Source organism: Triticum aestivum, chromosome 1A (genome assembly GCF_018294505.1).
Source record: "Triticum aestivum cultivar Chinese Spring chromosome 1A, IWGSC CS RefSeq v2.1, whole genome shotgun sequence".
In the NCBI taxonomy this organism is placed as follows: Eukaryota; Viridiplantae; Streptophyta; class Magnoliopsida; order Poales; family Poaceae; genus Triticum; species Triticum aestivum.
In genome coordinates, this window is record NC_057794.1 from 595,794,138 (window position 1) to 595,819,104 (window position 24,967).

Here is a 24,967-nt window from a genome sequence, read left to right on the forward strand (position 1 = left end):
TATTGTTGCTACGAGCAAGCCAACTGTCTTCTCCTGCGCAAAAGCGGGTCATGAGTGTCGTGAGTGCTGCCATAGATTTCGGCTTTTCCTGTCCAAGGTGCCGGGCCAGCCACTCGTCACGGATATTGTGCTTGAAGGCTGCTAGGGCCTCAGCGTCCGGACAGTCGACTATTTGATTTTTCTTTGTTAGGAACCGTGTCCAGAATTGCCTAGCCGATTCATCTGGCTGCTGAATTACGTGACTTAGGTCATCGGTGTCTGGGGGTCGCACATAAGTGCCCTGGAAATTGTCGAGGAATGCGGCTTCCAGGTCCTCCCAACAACTGATTGATCCTGTTGGCAAGCTGTTAAGCCAATGCCGAGCTGGTCCTTTAAGCTTGAGTGGAAGGTATTTGATGGCGTGGAAATCATCGCCGCGGGCCATGTGGATATGAAGGAGATAATCCTCAATCCATACCGCAGGATCTGTTGTCCCATCATATGATTCGATGTTTACAGGTTTGAAACCCTCGGGGATTTGATGATCCATTATTTTGTCTGTGAAGCAGAGTGGGTGTGCGGTGCCTCTGTACTGGGCTATATCATGACGCAGCTCCAGTGAGCCTTGTCTACAGTGTTCGGCCATGCCGAATTTGTGGCCGGCGTGACGGATGCCATCTCGAGCTGTGGGGCGCCCACTCGATCCGCAGATCGATCTTGTTTGTCTAGCCTTGTCCTCCAACATATCTCGTAAGTCCGGCTCATGTTCCCGTGCCTTGGTACGGGGTGCGGCTTGAGTGGAGGCCGAGAGGCCTCTCTGTCGCGGCCACGAGGTGGCCGGTCGGCCGCATCAAGTGCTTCCTCCTCTAATTGGGGTAGCAACCTGCGCTTTGGGTAGCTCCTGGAGGGGCGTTCGAGTTTATGCTCTTCGGCCGCAAGGACTTCGGTCCATCTGTCGACTAGCAAATCTTGATCATCTCTAAGCTGTTGCTGTTTTTTCTTGAGGCTTCTTGCCGTGGCCACAAGCCTGCGTTGAAAACGCTTTTGTTCGACGGGATCCTCTAGCACGACGAATTCATCATCGTCGAGGCTTGCCTCGTCTTCGGAGGGAGGCATATAATTATCGTCCTCGACCTCTCTGTCTGCCGCTCTCTCATGAGGGCTGGTTTCTCCATCCTCCTGTGCTAAATCTTGCTGGAGGGGGTTTTGTTCGGTGCTTTCCAGGGTATTATTATCTCCCGTGCTGGAATCGCCATGTTTGTTTTGGCGGGATTTTGAGCGGCGCCGCTGACGCCGGCACTTAGGCTGTTTCTTGGAGGGGTCATCCTCCGCTGTTCCATCGCCATCTCCCTCTTTTGGGGTGTCCACCATGTATATGTCATATGACGAGGTGGCTTTCCAGGGCCTAATAGGCGCTGGTTCTTCATCATCTCCTTCATCGGCGTCCATATCGTTGATGTCTTCGGAGTCGAAGTTGAGCATGTCGGTTAAGTCGTCGACAGTGGCTACAAAGTGGGTGGTGGGTGGGTTTTGAATTTCTTCATCGTCCAAATCCCAACCCTGCTGGCCGTAGTCCGGCCAGGGCTCTCCTGATAAAGAGAGAGACTTCAGTGACTTCAGAATATCGCCAAAAGGCGAGTGCTGAAAGATGTCCGTGGCAGTAAACTCCATGATCGGCGCCCAATCGGATTCGATTGGCAGAGGCGCGAATGGTTCGGAGTCCGGAGAGGAGTCCGGCTCCTTGGAATCATGAGTCTCGCGGAGTGCGGGGCTGGTGTTCGGCTCAATCACCGTTGGGATCGCAGCCCCCGAGGAGGCGTCCAAACGCCCATCCTTGATCGGCGCAGTTGGCTCCGAATTAAGGATCGGAGCCGATGCGGGTGCGGCCTCCAGGGCACTGTTCGGTGACAGAGCTAGCTCATGCTCGTCAGGACAGTGCGGCACGCTCGGCAGTGGCTCGAATCCGTCGAAGATCAAGTCCCCACGGATGTCGGCCGTGTAGTTTAAACTTCCGAATCTGACCTGATGGCCAGGGGTGTAGCTTTCGATCTGCTCCAGATGGCCAAGTGATGTCGGAGTAAATAGCCATGGGTAGCCTAGCCGGCTTCCCCTGGCCCTTCTGAAAAAAGTTGCGAGCCCGCCCGGCTCTCAAGAATCCAAGACATGGGGCCGCCTTCCCCTTGTTGGCTGCCACCCAGGCCGGCTTTCGGAAGGCGGTCCGACTTTAGCCCTCATGAGAAGGCCGACTCCAAGAAGCCGGCCATGAGAAGGCCGACTCCAAGAAGCCGGCTCCCCATATAGCGGTCAAGACCGTACCCACAAAAGTTTGCACCCACCTAACGGCGGTGCGACGGGGCGTGGCTACAGTAAAGCCTGCCACCCCCGAATCCCGGAGCACGCCTGGCACAGTGCGCCGTACGGGGTAGGCATGACCCGTCCGGCGCGGCACTGTTGCCATGTTGACCCTGGCATCACCCACGACGGGCCGCCAGCGTGGCCCACAGACGGTGGGCCCCTTTGAGTAGAGAGACGCCCGAAGGCGGCCACGCCTCCAGCCAGTCGGCCCAAGACAGAGCCGGCTCCCCGCAGCCGGCTTGCCGCCACCCTCGAAGAAGACGCCCCATTAAGGAGACAAGACGCGGTGAGGCTACAGCGATCGCCTGACAGGCGGCGGTACTGTAGCCGCGCTTACCACGATGAAGCTCACATCAACAAGATGGAGCCACAGTAACCAGCCGCCGACCAGGCCCTGGGCAGTGGGGCCTGCCTGTCGACCAAGGGGCCGGCAGCCGGCGGGACCCACCAGTTGGCGGGCCCCAGCAGCCGGCGCAGAAGCCGGCGAGCGCAGTCACAGACGGCTGGGCCCTGTGCCCAGTCGGATTACCATTGTACCCCCAGGGGGTAGGCCTATATAAACCCCCCGGAGCACCCATGCAAAGGGTTCGACCCCCTGCTAGTCTTAGACACCACGCGAGGAGAGGAAACAGGCTAGCCGTGCCCTTCTTCCTCCTCCCACCAAACAGCTCAAGGAGCATTGTGTAGCTACTTGTTCATCTAGTGATCATGCGGAGACCCCGCAGAGCAGCAGTAGGGGTGTTATCTCCACGGAGAGCCCCGAAGCTGGGTAAGATCCGCCGGCGTGCATGTCTTCGCCTTATCCCGTTTCCAGGCACCGGCGATGTCTTACTGGCTCCCACAATGATAAGCCACCCGTTGGCATATGTCGCACCTACCACCCGACATTTGGCGCCCACCGTGGGGCCAGGTGCACCTTCGTCCGGAGACCTGTTCTGGACGGGAACCTTATTCCTCCCCCGCGAGCGTAGCCAGCCCGGCACGCCCGATGGCGCTTGCCACGACGCGCTGCAAGGCGTCACCAGCATCTGCGCGGCGAGCAGCCTCGCCGATCTCCTCGATGAAACTCTCATCTCCAACGAGCTCGCTTCTGATGTGGGCACCGACCACCCCGCCAACCTTCTCAGCCAGCTCCATGCCTCCAGCGAGCCCGCTGCAGACCTGGAGTCGGTTGGCTCCACCGACCCGATGCATGTCGACTCCGACACGGCCTCCTACGACACCTTCCCCACCAACATCACGATCTACAACGACCCGCTTCCTCGAGCCGACGGCTGCGACGCTGTCACCACCGAAGTGATGGTTGTCGGCCACGGCGGCCCGGCCGATGAGAGCGCCCGCGACTCCTCGCATGCGGCGGCCCATGACTTGTCCGCTCCCCTCCCGGCTAATGCCGATGATGAAGCACTGGAGGCACGCCGCCTCGCCCTCCTCGCAGAGGGCCGGAGGCTGGCTTCCGTAAGACGCCTCGCTGAGGCCTATCGACGCGAAGCTGACCGCGCCGCCTTCGGCATGCCGGCCCCGGGCGGGCCAAGCCAGGCCGGCCTTGTCAAGCAACGCGGCGCCGTCATCGCCGACACGCTGGGAGTCGACCGCTCGGTCTATGCCACTCCGCTCGAGAACTTGCGTGCCGCCCAGGCGGCCGTAGACGAGCTGGACGGCCTGGAGGCCGAAGACCTCCCCCACATGACCCGACGCATCCAGCGATTGATTGACGCAGCCGTGCAGCGGCACGAAGCCGACGCCCGCGCGGAAAGCCCTCCCCCGCGCCGAGAACACGGCGCGACGTCCCGGACACCGACTATGAGCAACACCCGCGCGCGACGCGAGAAGGAGCCGGCTGCCAGCCACAGCGGGACCCGGATCTCCATCGAGCGAGACGCGGACGGTCATCCCCGAGCCATGGAATGGCGGGGCGACCCGCCTCCGCCTCCGCCCCGTGGAGAGAGATATCCCGCCCCGCCGCCAGTGGCACACCCGACTCTCAGCGGCCGGCTAGGCCGCCGCGAAGGAATCGGCGAGAATGACGCCCGCCATCGGATTGACCGCCTGGCGTGATCCCTGGCGTTGGAAGAAGAAGACGATGCCGGCCCGCCTTGTTTCGGCCCCCGCATCCGCGATGAGCCCTTTCCCAAAGGGTTCTCGCTCCCAAGAGACACGCCCAAGTACAACGGCTCCGTGAAGCCGGAAGATTGGTTGATCGACTACTCCACGGCGGTTAGCATAGCCAACGGCAACCGGTGCGTTGCCGTGAAGTACGTGCCCCTCATGCTGCAAGGCACGGCGCAGACCTGGCTCAACAGCCTCAAGCCGCGTAGCATCAACAGCTGACTAGATTTCACAGAAGCTTTCATCCGCAACTTCACCAGCACCTACAAGCGGGCTCCCAAGCCCAGACAGCTCTCCTTGTGCGTACAAGGCCCCGCCGAGTCCACTCGCGATTACCTCACGCGTTGGGCCGAGCTCCGCAATTCTTGCGAGGGGGTGCACGAGGTGCAAGCCATCGAGTACTTCACAGCCGGATGCCGAGAAGGCACCCTCCTCAAGCACAAGCTCCTCTGCGACGAGCCGGCTACCCTCGACGAGCTTCTGGACATAGCGGACAAGTACGCCACCGCCGACTCCTCGATGAAGACCGAGCTTCGGGTAGACGCGTCCGGGAAAGTACTTAACCCGGCGCCCAAGACGCCGGCTGGGGATTCCGGCCGACACCCCCACTCGAACGACCACAAGCGCAAGGGCCCCGCGCCGCCTCCCGCCAGTCGGCAGGTGGCCACAGTTGAAGACGCGCCGCCTGAAGAGCGTCCGGCGCCCAAGAAACCCAAGGGCGGCAGGCCGGCTTGGCAGCCGGCTTTCTCCTACGAGCAAACTCTCGACGCCCCGTGCAAATTCCACAGTGGCGCGAAGCCGTCCAACCACACAACCCGGAAATGCCATTGGCTCACCCGAATCTCTAAGGGCGAGGGGCTCGTGCCGCCTCCGCCTGTCGGCCCGCCGCCTCCGGCCGCTCGGCTCGCAGTCGGACCGTGCACGACGAGTTCCCCGACGAACAAGCAACCTACATCGTCTTCACCAGCCAGCCCGAAGACCAGCGCAGTAGGCACCGAGAGCACCAGGAAGTCAGCGTGGTTGCTGCCACCCCCTCCGGACACGTGCATTGGTTAGAAAAGCCCATCAGCTGGAGCCGGGCCGACCATCCAGAGGTGATGCCATCTCCCGGCTCTTACGCTTTGGTCCTGGAAGCCACCCTTGCAACGGACAAACGCGCCGCCCGCTTCTCCCGTGTGTTGATAGATGGCGGGAGCAGCATCAACATCCTGTACCGTGACACCCTGGAGAAGCTAAATGTCAAGACGAAGCAGCTCGTGCCTACTCGGACGGTGTTTCATGGCATCGTACCCAGCTTATCCTGCGCCCCCATTGGCAAGATCAAGATCGATGTACTTTTTGGGGATAAGGAGCATTTCCGCCGGGAAGCGATCTGGTTTGAAGTGGTGGACCTGGAGAGCCCTTACCATGCATTGCTTGGCCGACCTGCCTTGACCAAATTCATGGCAGTTCCCCACTATGCATACCTCAAGATGAAGATACCGAGCACCAAAGGCGTCATCACCGTAGCCGGCGATTACAAGAAGTCCTCTGGGTGCGCGGTGGCCAGCAGCCGGCTGGCCGAGTCCCTTGTGATTGCCGAAGAAAAGAAGATGTTGGACCGAGTCGTGGCCATAGCCGGCAAACAGTCGGCCGTGTCCCCCGACCCCAAGGAGCATGATACTCAAGGATCTTTCCAGCCGGCCAAGGAGACAAATAAGATACCTCTTGACCCCGAGCATCCAGAGAGGTTTGCCGTCATCGGGGCAAACCTGAACGACAAATAGGAAGGCGAGCTCGCCAACTTCCTCCGTGAGAATCGGGACATCTTTGCATGGTCCCCCAAGGACATGCCGGGTGTTCCGAGGAAATTCACCGAGCACAAACTACACGTTCGAGAAGACGCAAAGCCAGTCAGACAACCCCTTCGCCGACTGTCGGAGGAGAAACGCAGGATTGTAGGGGAGGAGATAGCCCGGCTTTTGGCAGCCGGCTTCATTATGGAAGTTTTCTTTCCAGAGTGGCTCGCCAACCCGGTCCTTGTGCTAAAGAAGAACAACAAGTGGCGCATGTGTATAGACTACACGAGCCTCAACAAGGCCTGCCCCAAAGATCCTTTGCCCTGCCAAGGATTGACCAAGTGATAGACTCCACAGCCGGATGCGAGCTGTTGAGTTTCTTGGATGCTTACTCCGGATATCACCAGATAAAGCTGGATCCGGACGACCGCCTGAAGACCGCCTTCATCACGCCATTTGGAGCCTTCTGCTACCTGACTATGACATTCGGCTTGAGAAATGCCGGTGCCACCTTTCAGCGTTGCATGCAGAAGTGCCTCCTCATGCAGCTCGGCAGAAACGCTCACGTTTACGTGGATGACATCGTGGTGAAGACGGAGAAGCGCGGCACCTTGCTGGGAGACCTCAAGGAAACGTTTGAGAACTTACGCCGGTTCCAAATCAAGCTCAACCCCGAGAAATGCGTGTTCGGAGTGCCAGCCGGCCAGCTCCTAGGCTTCCTGGTCTCCGAACGCGGCATCGAATGCAACCCGGTGAAGATCAAGGCCATCGAGAGAATGGCGATCCCCACCAAGCTTCGAGACATTCAGAAGTTCACCGGGTGCTTGGCCTCCTTGAACCGCTTCATCAGCCGGCTCGGAGAGAAAGCTCTCCCCCTCTACCGCCTCATGAAGAAGAGCACTCACTTCGAGTGGAACGACTAGGCCGACCAAGCTTTTCACGAGCTAAAGAAGATGCTGGCCACGCCGCCTGTCCTCGCGGCGCCGACTGAGAAAGAGCCCATGCTCCTCTACATCGCCGCAACCAGCCGGGTGGTCAGCACCGTCATCGTAGTCCAGCGCCCAGAAGAAGGCCGAGCCCAGCCGGTCCAGAGGCCGGTGTATTATTTGAGCGAGGTGCTGTCCGCCTCAAAGCAGAACTACCCGCACTACCAGAAGATGTGTTACGGCGTGTACTTCACCGCCAAGAAGCTGAAGCCCTACTTTCAAGAGCATCCCGTCACGGTCGTATGCACCGCCCCGCTAGCCGAGATCATAGGCAGCCGGGACGTGTCCGTCCGGGTGGCGAAATGGGCCATCGAGCTGGCCCCTACATGATCTTCTACCAGCCGGGCACTGCCATTAAGTCCCAAGCACTGGCCGACTTCCTCGTCGACTGGGCCGAGACCCAGTACCTGCCGCCGGCTCCCGACTCCACCCATTGGCGCATGCACTTCGACGGGTCCAAGATGCGCACCGGCTTGGGAGCCGGCGTCGTCCTTACCTCTCCGAAAGGCGACAAGCTCAGATACACGCTACAGATCCACTTTGCCGCCTCCAACAATGTGGCCGAGTACGAGGCGCTCATACACGGGCTCCGGCTTGCCAAAGAACTTGGCATTCGCCGGATCCTATGTTATGGCGACTCGGACCTGGTGGTCCAACAATCATCCGGCGACTGGGACGCCAAGGACGCAAATATGGCGAGCTACCGCTTCCTGGTCCAACAACTCAGCGGATACTTTGAAGGATGTGAGTTCCTCCATGTACCGCAAGCCGACAATGAGCCAGCCGATGCCCTGGCTCGAATAGGCTCCACTCGGCAAGCAATTCCAACCGGGGTCGCTCTCCAACGCCTCCTCAAGCCATCTATCAAGCCGTCTCCAGAGTCCGATTCCATCTTCGTGCCACCTGACGCCGATGCGGCCGGGTCCGGCTCGAAGAACCAAGTAGGCGACCCCAAGACTCCCGTAGCCGGCCCGGCGACCGGCTCGGGGACTTCGGCAGCCGGCTCGGGGACTACCGCACCCGGCTCGGGGACTGCGGTAGCCGGCCCAGGGACTGCACCAACACAACAGCCGGCGGCCGACTCCAGCACCTCACCACCCAGCCCGCCCACCCTGGTGGCAGTAGCCACATTGGCAGTAGAAGAAGTCGCGGCTCCATCATGGGCTCAGTCCATCCTCAACTTCCTAGTAAACCAAGACCTGCCGGCTAACGAAACAGAAGCAAGACAAGTCCAACGTCGAGCCGGAGCATACACAATCGTCAACAGAGAGCTCGTCAAGCGCAGTGTCACTGGAGTCCTCCAACGGTGCGTCGAGCAAGAGAAAGGCATTGCAATCCTCAGAGACATTCACCAAGGAGAATGCGGCCACCATGCGGCCTCAAGATCACTTGTCGCCAAAGCCTTCCGCCATGGTTTCTTCTGGCCGACTGCTTTGGATGATGCCAAAGAATTAGTTAAACATTGCAAGGGGTGCCAACTCTTCAGCTCCAAGCAACACATGCCGGCCTCGGCACTCAAGACCATTCCCCTCACTTGGCCCTTTGCCGTTTGGGGACTGGACATGGTGGGCCCATTCAAGACGGCGCGCGGCGGCATGACGCATTTGCTCGTCGCCGTGGACAAATTCACCAAGTGGGTTGAGGCAAAGCCGATCAAGAAGCTGAATGGGCCGACTGCTGTGACATTCATCGCAGACATAACAACTCGGTACGGCGTGCCGCACAGCATCATCACCGACAATGGCACGAATTTTGCCAAAGGAGCCCTGGCACGTTTTTGCGCAGCCCAAGGTATCCGGCTGGACTTAGCATCCGTCGCCCACCCGCAGTCAAACGGCCAGGTCGAGCGAGCCAACGGCCTCATCCTCTCCGGCATCAAGCCTCGACTGGTCGTACCTCTGGAGCGCTCAGCCGGCTATTGGCTCGATGAGCTGCCGGCTGTCCTCTGGAGTCTGCGCACTACACCAAACAAGTCAACCGGATTCACCCCTTTCTTCCTTGTATATGGTGCCGAGGCGGTCATCCCAACTGGCATCGAGTTCGACTCGCCTCGAGTAACCATGTACACGGAAGCGGAGGCCAAGGAAGCACGAGAAGACGGCGTCGACCTGCTGGAAGAAAGCCGGCTGTTAGCCCTCAGCCGGTCTACCATCTACCAGCAGGGTTTGCGCCGCTACCACAGCCGGAAGGTCAGGCCAAGATCTTTCCAAGAGGGCGATCTTGTGCTCCGGCTGATCCAGCGAACAGCCGGCCAGCACAAGCTCTCAGCCCCTTGGGAAGGCCCCTTCGTCATCAGCCGAGCTCTAGGCAACGGCTCCTACTACCTGATCGATGCACAGAAGCCGAAGGCACGTAAGAGAGACGACTCCGGCAAGGAGTCGGAATGACCATGGAACGCCAACCTCCTTCGAAGATTTTACAGTTGATGAAATGCAGTATGTATCACGCTAACTTTTGTATTAAGTACGAGACAATAGGCCCCCCGAGGAGGGCTCGGGGACTGCCATTTCTTATTTATGAATGAAAAGTATCATGCTTATGCCCTCGTCGTGTCATTTACTTATTCAGTCCGGCATCGAGTTCGACTAGTCGGCTCGGGGACTGGCCGACTGGAGTTATGTTAGAAGTCCTACCCGCAGTCAGACAAGTAGTGTGCCGGCTCCCAAGCCTTCTCTTGCCAAAAGTCGCAGTTCGAAGAACCGGCTTTCCGGCTGGCAAGAGTTAAAGGCAGGAACGGGCGCCCACACGAAAAACGGCTAGGGACTAACAGACTAATATAACAAAAGCCGGTTTTTCTCCCACCGCCGAATGGCTACCAGAGTAGCCGGCCGGCCGGTTTCCATTCACTTCACTTCAATCCAAGAAAGCTCAAGTACTTGCCTCCCCAAAGAGGGAAGGCGGCAAAGGAAAAAGCCTAAGGATAAAAAGCATACGCGAATGGAAACCAAACATGCACATAATAATATTTACATAAAAAGACCTCCGAGAGGCCAGCATTCAACATAGTTTGGATACACCCCCAGTGGGTGGAACTGCGAAAACTTAACAAAGATTGTTCAAAAGACAACAAGCAGGAAAGATAAAGACGGCAGGTCAAGCTGGCGGAGCGGCCGACGAGCCGGACTGGTTGGCGGAGACGGTCGTGCCGGCTGAAGGAGCGGCCGGCTGGCGAACTTCGGCTTGGTCGCCGCCTCCCGCAGAGGGCGCGCTTCCACGCGCCTCGTTGCTGGAGGCACGGTCGGCCTGAGGTCGGCCGGTTGTTCCACCAGCCGGCTCGACGTCTTCGCCGTCCTCCTCTTCGTCATCCTCGCCTTCGTCGCTGGAGGCAATCTCCTCCGCCGAGTCCTCGCCCACCGCCGGGTTCAGCCCGAACCACTCCTCCGGCTGAGCAACACCGTCATCATCGATTTCGGGTGCGAAAACGCTGATGTCGGTGCACTCGGCGATCGTCGAAGCTCGCTGGGCGATAGCCGGCCTCACCTCCTCCAGCTCCGCGTCGGCCTCCATCCGCCAAGTGCGCAGCTGGTCCAGGCTCAGCCCTGGGTACCAAGCCCGAACGAACTCCAACGCCCGCCCGGCTCCGAGGCGGGCCGCCGACGCCTTCCAAGCCTCAAAGCGACCAACTGCGACCTCCAGCCAGTCGGCAGTTCGGCTTGGGGTGCGGGGGATCGTCTCGCCGGGCCAGAGGGCGGCCAACACTTGCGCCCCGGCACGTTGGAGCCGGCGAAGCATCCGATGAGCCGGCTGCAACCGCGCCTGGACAGCCAGGAGCTGCTCCTCAAGTGTCCGGTTCGCATCCGGCGCGATGTTGGCCCCCGCCTGACGACGCGCCTCGCGATGGGCCTCAATGCTTTGGGCGGCGAAGGCGGAGTAGCCGGGGAAGTAGTCTGCACCAAAAAAAACAAGCAACAGCTCAAGATAAGCCAAAAACCCAGGCGGCAAGGGGCAGGGGAGGGCCGAGGAAGGCGGCTTACCATCGATCAAATCCTCGATCCGGCCGAAGCCTTCGTCCAGGGCTCGCCGGGTCTCAGACCAGCTCGCCGCCTCGGTCTCATACTCCGCCTTCAAGGCGGCTTCGCTTTCCTGCGCCGCCTGCAGGGCCGCCTTGTGGCTCTCCTCTTGGTCGGCCAGCTTCTTGGCTAGGCGATCCCGTTCCTGGACCAAGGCGGCGTACTCGGCCTCCTTGGTATGAAGGGCGGCCTTCGCTTCGCCGAGCTCCTTCCTCAAGTCGGCGTTGGCCCCTGAAGACAAAGAAAAAGAAAAACCAATAAGGAAAGAGTCGTCAAGAAAGATCCGACCCGACTGCGCAGCAGTCGGCCCGAATCTCGGGGACTACACCCAGTGGGTGCGCTGACGCGCCCCCACAGGAGACAGACAAGATCGAGTACTTACTTCGGCTGTCGGCCAGGTCGTCGGTCCTCCGGCTCAACTCCCGAGCCTGGGAGTTGAAGGCGGCAGCACGAAGGTTGTGATATTCCTGAAAGTTCAGAAAAAAGCAAAGTAAGGTAGCCGTCGAGAAAGATCCGACCCGACTGCGCAGCAGTCGGCCCGAATCTCGGGGACTACACCCAGTGGGTGCGCTGACGCGCCCCCACGGAAGAAATTAAGAAAGCAAAGCAGCCAAGAACGAAGGACTCACCCGGATGGTGGCTCGCGTCGACAAGAACTCCTGGGTGAACTGTTGCAGCAGGGCGGCCTGAGCTTGCAGCCGGCTCCGGACCCCTTGAGCCGCCACATTCAGCTCGCCAGTCCCCCCGCTGGGAGTCCACTCGGACGTGGCAGTGCTGGCCGCCTCCAGATCTTCCGCCGACTGGCCTGCGCCCGCGACTCGGTGCAACTCCGGCGGAGCGGCGCCTCCCCCTGCGCGCCGGCTCGTCGCCGGCTGCACCTCGAGGCCGGCTCTGTTCTCCGGCTCACCTCCGGTCGGCCCCTCTGGCGCCGCTGACGATTGGCCGCCTTGGCCCGCCCCGGTTGGCGCTGCTGGCGGCGCTCTCCTCGCGAAGGCCACGGGGTCCTCCCCCCTCTCCATCAGCGGCGGGTCTTGGACGATCTCCTCCGCCAAGGGCAATGAGGTGTCGGGGGCTACGGCTCGGAGAGGAATGGCGAGCAGCGGAGGCTGGTTCCGCGGTAGCCGGCTCCGCCTGGGCCTTGGCTGCCGCGTCGTCCTGCTCCCTCGCCGCCTGGGCGGCCGCCTTCTCCGCCGCCTCGCGCTCTTCCCGCGCTTCGCGGTCGTTCCGCTCTATGGCCTCCCTGAGATCGGCGCGGGGGTCCACGCGGTGGGAGCTCGAAGACCCTCCAGCCGGCCCCACGACGGAGCCGCCCAGACCCCGCTCAAGGGAAAGCGGCGCCCTGTCCAGCAAGCGAGAAAAAGTTAAGAAGAATATTCAAAGAGAAAGAGAATGATGACGAGCATGCGGCAAGGAAATTTAAGACTTACGCTGAGACCGCCGGAGGCTGCTTCACCGCCTTGCGGAAGCGGGCCGCTTTCGCAGCCGCCTCATCTCGCTTGGTCGTTGCGGCAGAGGCTTTGGACTTCTTCGGCCGACTGCCGAAGAGGCCTGAAGCGGCCCGGCGCTTCTGTGCGCAGCTGCCGGCAGCTGGCGCGATAGACGAGCCCGCGCCCTGATGGTCGGCCGCCGGCTGGCGACGCGGGGCGACTTCGGCCTCGAAATCGTCTGGACAGTCCTCGAAGCTCGCGGTGAACCTTGAGCCTCCGGGCTCGGCGCTGTCCCCCACGACGGCGTCTTCCATGGCGGCCGTCCCCAAGTCTGGGTCGTCAACGTCGTCCACCATGCGGTCGGGGGCATACTGGCGTTCAATCCCTGCCGCTCCGGCAGGCGGCGCAAGAAGAGGGTTCTGCTCAAAAGAACCGACTGGTCAGAAGCCGGCCATCATGAAGCCGGCTGACGACAAAAAGACGATAGAGAGGGAAGCTTACCACGGGCGGAGGATTGGCACGAGAATACGGCACCTTGCCGTATTGCCAGTCCCCGGCGAGCTTGCAGTTGGCGATGTAATTAACCATGAGCGCCACCTCCGCGTGGGGCATTTCCCATGTGCTCAGCCGGCTTGGGTCGAAGCGGCCGCTCATCTGACACATCATATGGGGCCGGCTTTGGAGAGGAAGAATCCGGCGCTCCACGAAGGCGGCCACCAAGTCGGCCCCGCGCAGGCCTTCCAACTGGATCATCACCCGAAGCCGGGAGATGGCGGCGTTCCCGGCCGGAGACAGTGACCGGGACCAGAAACTCCACGAGGGCTGCCTCCCAGCCGGCGGGCCAGCTACGTAAACCGGCAGGTTGATGTAGTCTCCTTGCTCGGCGACGTTCTTCACGTAGAAGTATGATCTCTGCCAGACCTTCACCGACTGGATCAGGGGGATGGGCGGGAATGGGTTGTTCTCGCTCGCCCTCCTCATGGCGATGAAGGCCCCGCAGGGGGCGGGCATGCCGGCGACGACCGTGCCGAGCTTGCTCTGGAAGAACTCTCCCCAGAGCTCCAGCGTGGGGAGCAGCCCCAAGAAGCCTTCGCAGAGGGAGACGAAGGCTGACAGCAGCATCACCGCATTGGGCATGAGGTGATGCGGCTGGAGGTTGTAGAAATCCAGGAAGGAGCGCAGAAATCCGCTCCCGGAAGACCGAAGCCGCGTAGGCAGTGCGAGCGGAAGACGACCCGCTCGCCCTCCTCCGGTGCCGGCGAGATCTCCTTCTCCGGCGCCAGGCGGACCTGTACGAGGTTGGCGCCGAGTCTGGCGGAGGAACTCCACATGGTCTTCGTGGACGTTGGAGCCGTCCCACGAGCTTGACAATGCCATGGGAGCGAGGCGGTGTAGAGACGCGGCGGCAATGAGACAGGAAGCTGCGACGGCAGCGAAAGGAAGAAACGAGGGTTAGGAGGGGCAGAGCGGGAGAGAGCGTGCGAACCTTTGTCGCTCTCCCTCCTCCCCCTACTTATAGGCTCACGTGGCGGAGCCGAGGAGGCGCGGCGCGGGGAAGCGTGGGGATCGATTGTGCCCACTCCCCACATCCCGCGATTATTGAGCCTTAACGGCGAAACAAAACTGCCTCGAGAAGGCGAGCGGCCCCTGTGGGCCACGGAAGATCCGCGCCCGGACCAAGGCTTGCGACTGGCGGGCCCGGGCCTGCGGCGGCGTCCCGTCGCGCGCGTGCGCTCGCAGGATCTCGCCGCCACGTGGCCGCGGGAGGGCCCGTGGTCAGCACGCAGGTCCCCCCTCCTCCCGCCTACAAGACGCGGGGCTCTCTGAAGTCGGCATACGCCCGCAAAGCCGGCTCTTCAGGATGGGAAGCTGACCAAACTTCTCACCCCCCTGCTCGCCTCGGAGCTCGATCAGCTTCGGGGACTACTGTCGGAGTAAATAGCCATGGGTAGCCTAGCCGGCTTCCCCTGGCCCTTCTGAAAAAATTACGAGCCCGCCCGGCTCTCAAGAATCCAAGACATGGGGCCGCCTTCCCCTTGCTGGCTGCCACCCAGGCCGGCTTTCGGAAGGCGGTCCGACTTTAGCCCTCATGAGAAGGCCGACTCCAAGAAGCCGGCCATGAGAAGGCCGACTCCAAGAAGCCGGCTCCCATAAAGCGGTCGAGACCGTACCCTCAAAGTTTGCACCCACCTAACGGCGGTGCGACGGGGCGTGGCTACAGTGAAGCCTGCCACCCCGAATCCCGAAGCACGCCTGGCACAGTGCGCCGTACGGGGTAGGCATGACCCGTCCGGCGCAGCACTGTTGCCATGTTGACCCTGGCATCACCCACGACGGGCCGCCGGCGTGGCCCACAGACGGTGGGCCCCTTTGAGCAGAGAGACGCCCGAAGGCGGCCACGCCTCCAACCAGTCGGCCCAAGACAGAGCCGGCTCCCCGCAGCCGGCTTGCCGCCTCCCTCGAAGAAGACGCCCCATTAAGGAGACAAGACGCGGTGAGGCTACAGTGATCGCCTGACAGGCGGCGGTACTGTAGCCGCGCTTACCACAATGAAGCTCACGTCAACAAGATGGAGCCACAGTAACCAGCCGCCGACCAGGCCCTGGGCAGTGGGGCCTGCCTGTCGACCAAGGGGCCGGCAGCCGGCGGGACCCACCAGTCGGCGGGCCCCAGCAGCCGGCGCAGAAGCCGGCGAGCGCAGTCACAGACGGCTGGGCCCTGCGCCCAGTCGGATTACCATTGTACCCCCAGGGGGTAGGCCTATATAAACCCCCCAGAGCACCCATGCAAAGGGTTCGACCCCCTGCTAGTCTTAGACACCACGCGAGGAGAGGAAACAGGCTAACCGTGCCCTTCTTCCTCCTCCCACCAAACAGCTCAAGGAGCATCGTGTAGCACTTGTTCATCTAGTGATCATGCAGAGACTCCGCAGAGCAGCAGTAGGGGTGTTATCTCCACTGAGAGCCCCGAAGCTGGGTAAGATCCGCCGGCGTGCATGTCTTCGCCTTATCTCGTTTCCAGGCACCGGCGATGTCTTACTGGCTCCCACAATGATAAGCCACCCGTTGGCATATGTTGCACCTACCACCCGACAAGTGAATTGGCCCGCAGTGCGAAGCCGCCGAAGACGAAGATCTGTCCGGGGAGGAAGGTCTCACCCTGGACTGCATCGCTATTGATGATAGTTGGAGCCATCGAGCCTGACGGCGACGACACAGAGGATCTCTCAATGAAAGCACCAATATCGGTGTCAAAACCGGCGGATCTCGGGTAGGGGGTCCCGAAGTGTGCGTCTAGGCCGGATGGTAATAGGAGGCAAGGGACACGAAGTTTTACCCAGGTTCGGGCCCTCTCGATGGTGGTAAAACCCTACGTCCTGCTTGATTAATATTGATGATATGGGTAGTACAAGAGTAGATCTACCACGAGATCAAAGAGGCTAAACCCTAGAAGCTAGCCTATGGTATGATTGTTGATGTCTATGTTGTCCTACGGACTAAAACCCTCCGATTTATATAGACACCGGATAGGGTTAGGGTTACATAGAGTCGGTTACAATGGTAGGAGATCTAAATATCCGTATCGCCAAGCTTGCCTTCCACGCCAAGGAAAGTCCCTCCCGGACACGGGACGAAGTCTTCAATCTTGTATCTTCATAGTCCAGGAGTCCGGCTGAAGGTATAGTCCGGCCATCCGGATACCCCCTAATCCAGGACTCCCTCAGACACCTGGGGAATCCAGTGTTGTCCTAGGATATCCCGGAGTACCCGTGTGATAATCCTATGGTCCGCCACCCAGGCTCAAAGGGAACTGAGATATTTTCATGCTAGAAACTTCCGTGTGCAGCCACAAGCTATTATGGGCTCTAGCATAGTTGAGTAAGTTGCGTGAAGCTTCCGAAGAGGTGGATCAGGAGGTAGTGGGATGTAGGTTGGTATGGTCTGCCCGGAGTAAGGAGTTAATGCTTCTGAAAGACTGTGTCTCGGTCATCTGTTTCTCAAACACCCAGTAGTGCGAAAAATCCAACGGAGGAGATCGGGTCTTGTGGGGAAAAGTGCGCAAACCTCTGCAGAGTGTATAAACTAATCATGGTTAGCCGTGTCCCCGGTTATGGACATCTTGAGTATCTAGTACTTGGAGTATCATAAGTATCTCATCACTCTAAAATAATATTGTTGGGTTGTTAATTACTTTAATTGGGATTGAGTTGGAGGAACGTTCTCAATGATGTTTCAACTACCATGATAGTTAAATAAAATCTATTCCTTTGTTGTAGGGAAAAATTGGCTTTTCGCAAAAACTATAACCATAGAGCTTTCCACCAGCCAAATATGCATGTAGTGATAGCATTATTCTGTTCTTGCTCTACTGTGTTATCTTGCCAGCATATTCCATGTGCTGACCCGTTTTCGGGCTGCAATGTATTATGTTGCAGACTTTTCATATGAGGAGTAAGGTTCGTTAGGTCGTTGCCGTGCAGCTCAGCTATGCCGTTGGAGTTGATGGACTCACTTTATCTTCCAAGCCTTCCGCTGTTATCGTATTAGAAGGCCTTAAGCCATATTTATTGTAATAAGTTCTCTTTTGAGACATTCGATGTAATAAGTGTGTGATTGCTACTCTGTTATAAATGTTGGGGAACGTTGCAGAAAACAAAAATTTTCCTACGGTTTCACCAAGATCCATCTAGGAGTTCATCTAGCAACGAGTGATCAGGTTGCATCTACATACCTTTGTAGATCACACGCGGAAGCGTTCAAAGAACGGGGATGAGGAAGGCGTACTCGACGTGATCCAAATCACTGGAGATCCTAGCGCCGAACGGACGGCACCTCCGCGTTCAACACACGTACGGTCAGCGTAACGTCTCCTTCTTCTTGATCCAGCAAGGGGAAAGGAGAGGTTGAGGGAGATGGCTCCAGCAGCAGCACGACGGCGTGGTGTTGATGGAGCTGTAGTACTCCGGCAGGGCTTCGCCAAGCACTATGGAGGAGGAGGATGTGTTGGAGAGGGAGAGGGAGGCACCAAAGATCAAGGTAAGAAGTCCTCCATCTCCCCACTATATATAGGAGGGCCAAGGGGGGGGGGCGCCGGCCCTAGGAGATCTAATCTCCTAGGGGGTGCGGCCAAGGGGAGGAATCCCTCCTCCCCAAGGCACCTAGGGGTGCCTTCCCCCTTTGGGACTCTTCCCTCCTTGAAACCCTAGGCGCATGGGTCTCTTGGGGCTGGTGCCCTTGGCCCATGTAGGCCAAGGCGCACCCCCTACAGCCCATGTGCCCCCCCCGGGACAGGTGGCCCCACCCGGTGGACCCCCGGGACCCTTCCGGTGGTCCCGGTACAATACCGGTGACCCCGAAACTTGTCCCGATGCCCGAAATAGCACTTCCTATATATAATTCTTTACCTCCGAACCATTCTGGAACTCCTCCTGACGTCTGGGATCTCATCCGGGACTCCGAACAACATTCGGGTTACTGCATATACATATCCCTACAACCCTAGCGTCACCGAACCTTAAGTGTGTAGACCCTACGGGTTCGGGAGACATGTAGACATGACCGAGATCATTCTCCGGTCAATAACCAACAGCGGGATCTGGATACCCATGTTGGCTCCCACATGCTCCTCGATGATCTCATCGGATGAACCACGATGTCAAGGATTCAATCAACCCCGTATACAATTCCCTTTGTCAATCGGTATGTTACTTGCCCGAGATCCGATCGTCGGTATCCCAATACCTCGTTCAATCTCGTTACCGGCAAGTCACTTTACTCGTACCGTAATGCATGATCCCGTGACCAGACACTTCGTCACTTTGAGCTCATTATGATGATGCATTACCGAGTGGGCCCAGTGATACCTCTCCGTTGTACGGAGTGACAAATCCCAGTCTTGATCCGTGTCAACCCAACAGACACTTTCAGAGATACCCGTAGTATACCTTTATAGTCACCCAGTTACGTTGTGACGTTTGGTACACCCAAAGCACTCCTACGGTATCCGGGAGTTACACGATCTCATGGTCTAAGGAAAGGATACTTGACATTGGAAAACTCTAGCAAACGAACTATACAATCTTATGCTATGTTTAGGATTGGGTCTTGTCCATCACATCATTCTCCTAATGATGTGATCTCGTTATCAATGACATCCAATGTCCATAGTCAGGAAACCATGACTATCTGTTGATCAACGAGCTAGTCAACTAGAGACTTACTAGGGACATGTTGGTGTCTATTATTCACACATGTATTACGATTTCGGGATAACACAATTATAGCATGAATAAAGACAATTATCATGAACAAGGAAATATAATAATAATGCTTTTATTATTGCCTCTAGGGCATATTTCCAACAGTCTCCCACTTGCACTAGAGTCAATAATCTAGTTACATTGTGATGAATCGAACACCCATGGAATTCTGGTGTTGATCATGTTTTGCTCTAGGGAGAGGTTTAGTCAACGGATCTGCTACATTCAGGTCTATGTGCACTTTACAAATATCTATGACTCCATCTTGAACATTTTCACGAATGGAGTTGAAGCGACGGTTGATGTGCCTTGTCTTCTTTTGAAACCTGGGCTCCTTGGCAAGAGCAATAGCTCCAGTGTTGTCATAGAAGAGCTTGATCGGCCCCGACGCATTGGGTATGACTCCTAGGTCGGTGATGAACTCCTTCACCCAAATTGCTTCATGCGCTGCCTCCGAGGCTGCCATGTACTCCGCTTCACATGTAGATCCCGCCACGACGCTCTGCTTGCAACTGCACCAGCTTACTGCCCCACCATTCAAAATATACACGTATCCGGTTTGTGACTTAGAGTCATCCAGATCTGTGTCGAAGCTAGCATCGATGTAACCCTTTACGACGAGCTCTTCGTCACCTCCATAAACGAGAAACATTTCCTTAGTCCTTTTCAGGTACTTCAGGATATTCTTGACCGCTGTCTAATGTTCCTTGCCGGGATTACTTTGGTACCTTCCTACCAAACTTACGGCAAGGTTTACATCAGGTCTGGTACACAGCATGGCATACATAATAGAACCTATGGCTGAGGCATAGGGGATGACACTCATCTCTTCTATATCTTCTGCCGTGGTCGGACATTGAGCCGAGCTCAATTTCACACCTTGCAACACAGGCAAGAACCCCTTCTTAGACTTATCCATATTGAACTTCTTCAATATCTTATCAAGGTATGTGCTTTGCGAAAGACCTATGAGGTGTCTTGATCTGTCTCTATAGATCTTGATGCCTAATATATAAGCAGCTTTTCCAAGGTCCTTCATTAAAAAACTCTTATTCATGTAGGCCTTGATGCTGTCCAAAAGCTCTATATCATTTCCCATCAAAAGTATGTCATCTACATATAATATGAGAAATGCTACAGAGCTCCCACTCACTTTCTTGTAAACGCAGGCTTCTCCATAAGTCTGTGTAAACCCAAACGCTTTGATCATCTCATCAAAGCGAATGTTCCAACTCCGAGATGCTTGCACCAGCCCATAAATCGAGCGTTGGAGCTTGCACACCTTGTTAGCATACTTAGGATCGACAAAACCTTCCGGCTGCATCATATACAATTCTTCCTTAAGGAAACCATTAAGGAATGTTGTTTTGACGTCCATTTGCCATATTTCATAATCATAGAATGCGGCAATCGCTAACATGATTCGGACGGACTTCAGCTTCGCTACCGGTGAGAAAGTCTCATCGTAGTCAACCCCTTGAACTTGTCGATAACCCTTAGCGACAAGCCGAGCTTTATAGATGGTCACATTACCATCCGCGTATGTCTTCTTCTTAAAGATCCATTTATTTTCTATGGCTCGCTGCTCTACGGGCAAGTCAGTCAAAGTCCATACTTCGTTTTCATACATGGATCCTATCTCGGATTTCATGGCTTCTAGCCATTTGTCGGAATCCGGGCCCGCCATCGCTTCTTCATAGTTCGAAGGTTCACCGTTGTCTAACAACATAATTTCCAAGACAGGGTTAGCGTACCACTCTGGTGCGGAACGTGTCCTTGTGGACCTTCGAATTTCAGTAGGAGCTTGATCAGAAGTATCTTGATCATCATCATTAACTTCCTCTCTAGTTGGTGCAGGCACCTCAGGAACATTTTCTTGAGCTGCGCCATTTTCTGGTTCAAGAGGTAATACTTCATCAAGTTCTACTTTCCTCCCACTTACTTCTTTCAAGAGAAGCTACTTCTCTAGAAAGGATCCATTCTTGGCAACAAAAATCTTGCCTTCGGATCTGAGGTAGAAGGTATACCCAATAGTTTCTTTAGGGTATCCTATGAAGACGCATTTTTCCGATTTGGGTTCGAGCTTTTCAAGTTGAAGTTTCTTGACATAAGCATCGCATCCCCAAACTTTTAGAAACGACAGCTTAGGTTTCTTCCCAAACCATAATTCAAACGGCGTCGTCTCAACAGATTTCGACGGAGCCCTATTTAAAGTGAATGCGGCAGTCTCTAAAGCATAGCCCCAAAAAGATAGCGGTAAATCGGCAAGAGACATCATAGATCGCACCATATCTAATAGAGTGCGATTACGACGTTCGGACACACCATTACGCTGAGGTGTTCCAGGCGGCGTGAGCTGTGAAACTATTCCAGATTTTCTTAAGTGTGTGCCAAACTCGTGACTCAAGTGTTCTCCCCCACGATCTGATCGTAGAAACTTGATTTTTCTGTCACGTTGATTCTCAACCTCACTCTAAAATTCCTTGAACTTTTCAAAGGTCTCAGACTTGTGTTTCATTAAGTAGACATACCCATATCTACTCAAGTCATCAGTGAGGGTGAGAACATAATGATAGCCACCGCGAGCCTCAACACTCATTGGACCGCACACATCATTATGTATGATTTCCAATAAGTTGGTCGCTCGCTCCATTGTTCCTGAGAACGGAGTCTTGGTCATTTTACCCATGAGGCATGGTTCGCACGTGTCAAATGATTCGTAATCAAGAGACTCTAAAAGTCCATCAGCATGGAGCTTCTTCATGCGTTTGACACCTATGTGACCAACGCGGCGGTGCCACAAGTATGTGGGACTATCATTATCAATCTTACATCTTTTGGTACTCACACTATGAATATGTGTAGCATTACGCTCGAGATTCATTAAGAATAAACCATTTACCATCGGAGCATGACTATAAAACATATCTCTCATATAAATAGAACAACCATTATTCTCGGATTTAAATGAGTAGCCATCTCGTATTAAACGAGATCCTGATACAATGTTCATGCTCAAACTTGGCACTAAATAACAATTATTGAGGTTCAAAACTAATCCCATAGGTAAATGTAGAGGTAGCGTGCCGACGGCGATCACATCGACCTTGGAACCATTCCCGACGCGCATCGTCACCTCGTCCTTTGCCAGTCTCCGCTTATTCCGCAGCTCCTGCTTTGAGTTACAAATGTGAGCAACTGCACCGGTATCAAATACCCAGGAGCTACTACGAGTACTGGTAAGGTACACATCAATTACATGTATATCACATATACCTTTCGTTTTGCCGGCCTTCTTGTCCGCTAAGTATTTGGGGCAGTTCCGCTTCCAGTGACCACTTTCCTTGCAATAAAAGCACTGAGTCTCGGGCTTAGGTCCATTCTTTGGCTTCTTCCCGACAGCTTGCTTGCCGGGCACGGCAACTCCCTTGCCGTCTTTCTTGAAGGTTTTCTTACCCTTGCCTTTCTTGAACTTAGTGGTTTTATTCACCATCAACACTTGATGTTCCTTTTTGACTTCTACCCCTGCTGATTTCAGCATTGCAAATACTTCAGGAATGGTCTTTTCCATCCCCTGCATATTGAAGTTCATCACAAAGCTCTTGTAGCTCGGTGGAAGCGACTGGAGGATTCTATCAATGACCGCGTCATCTGGGAGATTAACTCCCAGCTGAGTCAAGCGGTTATGTAACCCAGACATTGTGAGTATGTGCTCACTGACAGAACTATTTTCCTCCATCTTACAGCTGAAGAATTTGTCGGAGACTTCATATCTCTCGACCCGGGCATGAGCTTGGAAAACCATTTTCAACTCTTCGAACATCTCATATGCTCCGTGTCTCTCAAAACGCTTTTGGAGCCCCGGCTCTAAGCTGTAAAGCATGCCGCACTGAACGAGGGAGTAGTCATCGGTACGTGCCTACCAAGCGTTCATAACGTCTTGTTCTGCAGGGAAAACAGGTGCGTCACCTAGCGGTGCTTGTAGGACAAAATCTTTCTTGGCAGCTATGAGGATGATCCTCAGGTTCCGGACCCAGTCCGTGTAGTTGCTGCCATCGTCTTTCAGCTTGGTTTTCTCTAGGAACGCGTTGAAGTTGAGGGCAACATTAGCATGGGCCATTTGATCTACAAGACATATTGCAAAGTTTTAGACTATGTTCATGATAATTAAGTTCATCTAATCAAATTATTCAATGAACTCCCACTTAGATAGACATCCCTCCAGTCATCTAAGTATAACATGATCCGAGTTAACTAGGCCGTGTCCGATCATCACGTGAGACGGACTAGTCAACGTCGGTGAACATCTTCATGTTGATCGTATCTTCTATACGACTCATGCTCGACCTTTCGGTCTTCTGTGTTCCGAGGCCATGTCTGTACATGCTAGGCTCGTCAAGTCAACCTAAGTGTTTCGCATGTGTAAATCTGTCTTACACCCGTTGTATGTGAACGTTAGAATCTATCACACCCGATCATCACGTGGTGCTTCGAAACAACAAACTGTCGCAACGGTGCACAGTTAGGGGGAACACTTTCTTGAAATTATTATGAGGGATCATCTTATTTACTACTGTCATTCTAAGTAAACAAGATGCAAAAACATGATAAACATCACATGCAATCAAATAATAATAGTGACATGATATGGCCAATATCACATAGCTCCTTTGATCTCCATCTTGGGGCTCCAGGATCATCTTGTCACCGGCATGACACCATGATCTCCATCATCGTGTCTCCATGAAGTTGCTCGCCAACTATTACTTCTACTACTATGGCTAATGCGTTTAGCAATAAAGTAAAGTAATTTACATGGCGTTTCTCAATGACACGCAGGTCATACAAAAATATAGACAACTCCTATGGCTCCTGCCGGTTGTCATACTCATCGACATGCAAGTCGTGATTCCTATTACAATAGCATGAACATCTCATACATCACATATAGATCATTCATCATTCATCACAACTTTGGCCATATCATATCACAAAGCACTTGCTGCAAAAACAAGTTAGACGTCCTCTAATTGTTGTTGCAAGTTTTACGTGGCTGAAGTAGGGTTCTAGCAAGAACGTTTTCTTACCTACGTGAAAGCCACAACGTGATTTGTCAACTTCTATTTACCCTTCATAAGGACCCTTTTCATCGAATCCGCTCCAACTAAAGTAGGAGAGACAGACACCCGCCAGCCACCTTATGCAACTTGTGCATGTTAGTCGGTGGAACCGGTCTCACGTAAGCGTACGTGTAAGGTTGGTCCGGGCCTCTTCATCCCACAATACCATTGAAGCAAGATAAGACTAGTAGCGGCAAGAAAGTTGACAACATCAACGCCAACAACAAATTGTGTTCTACTCGTGCAAGAGAACTACGCATAGACCTAGCTCTCATACCACTATCGGGGAACGTTGCAGAAAACAAAATTTTCCTACGGTTTCACCAAGATCCATCTAGGAGTACATCTAGCAACGAGTGATCAGATTTCATCTACATACCTTTGTAGATCACGCGCGGAAGCGTTCAAAGAACGGGGATGAGGAAGGCGTACTCGACGTGATCCAAATCACCGGAGATCCTAGCGCCGAACGGACGACACCTCCGCGTTCAACACACATACGGTCAGTGTAACGTCTCCTTCTTCTTGATCCAGCAAGGGGAAAGGAGAGGTTGAGGGAGATGGCTCCAGCAGCAGCACGACGGCGTGGTGTTGATGGAGCTGTAGTACTCCGGCAGGGCTTCGCCAAGCACTATGGAGGAGGAGGATGTGTTGGAGAGGGAGAGGGAGGCACCAAAGATCAAGGTAAGAAGTCCTCCATCTCCCCACTATATATAGGAGGGCCAAGGGGGGGGGCGCCGGCCCTAGGAGATCTAATCTCCTAGGGGGGTGCGGCCAAGGGGAGGAATCCCTCCTCCCCAAGGCACCTAGGGGTGCCTTCCCCCTTTGGGACTCTTCCCTTCTTGAAACCCTAGGCGCATGGGTCTCTTGGGGCTGGTGCCCTTGGCCCATGTAGGCCAAGGCGCACCCCCTACAGCCCATGTGGCCCCCCGGGACAGGTGGCC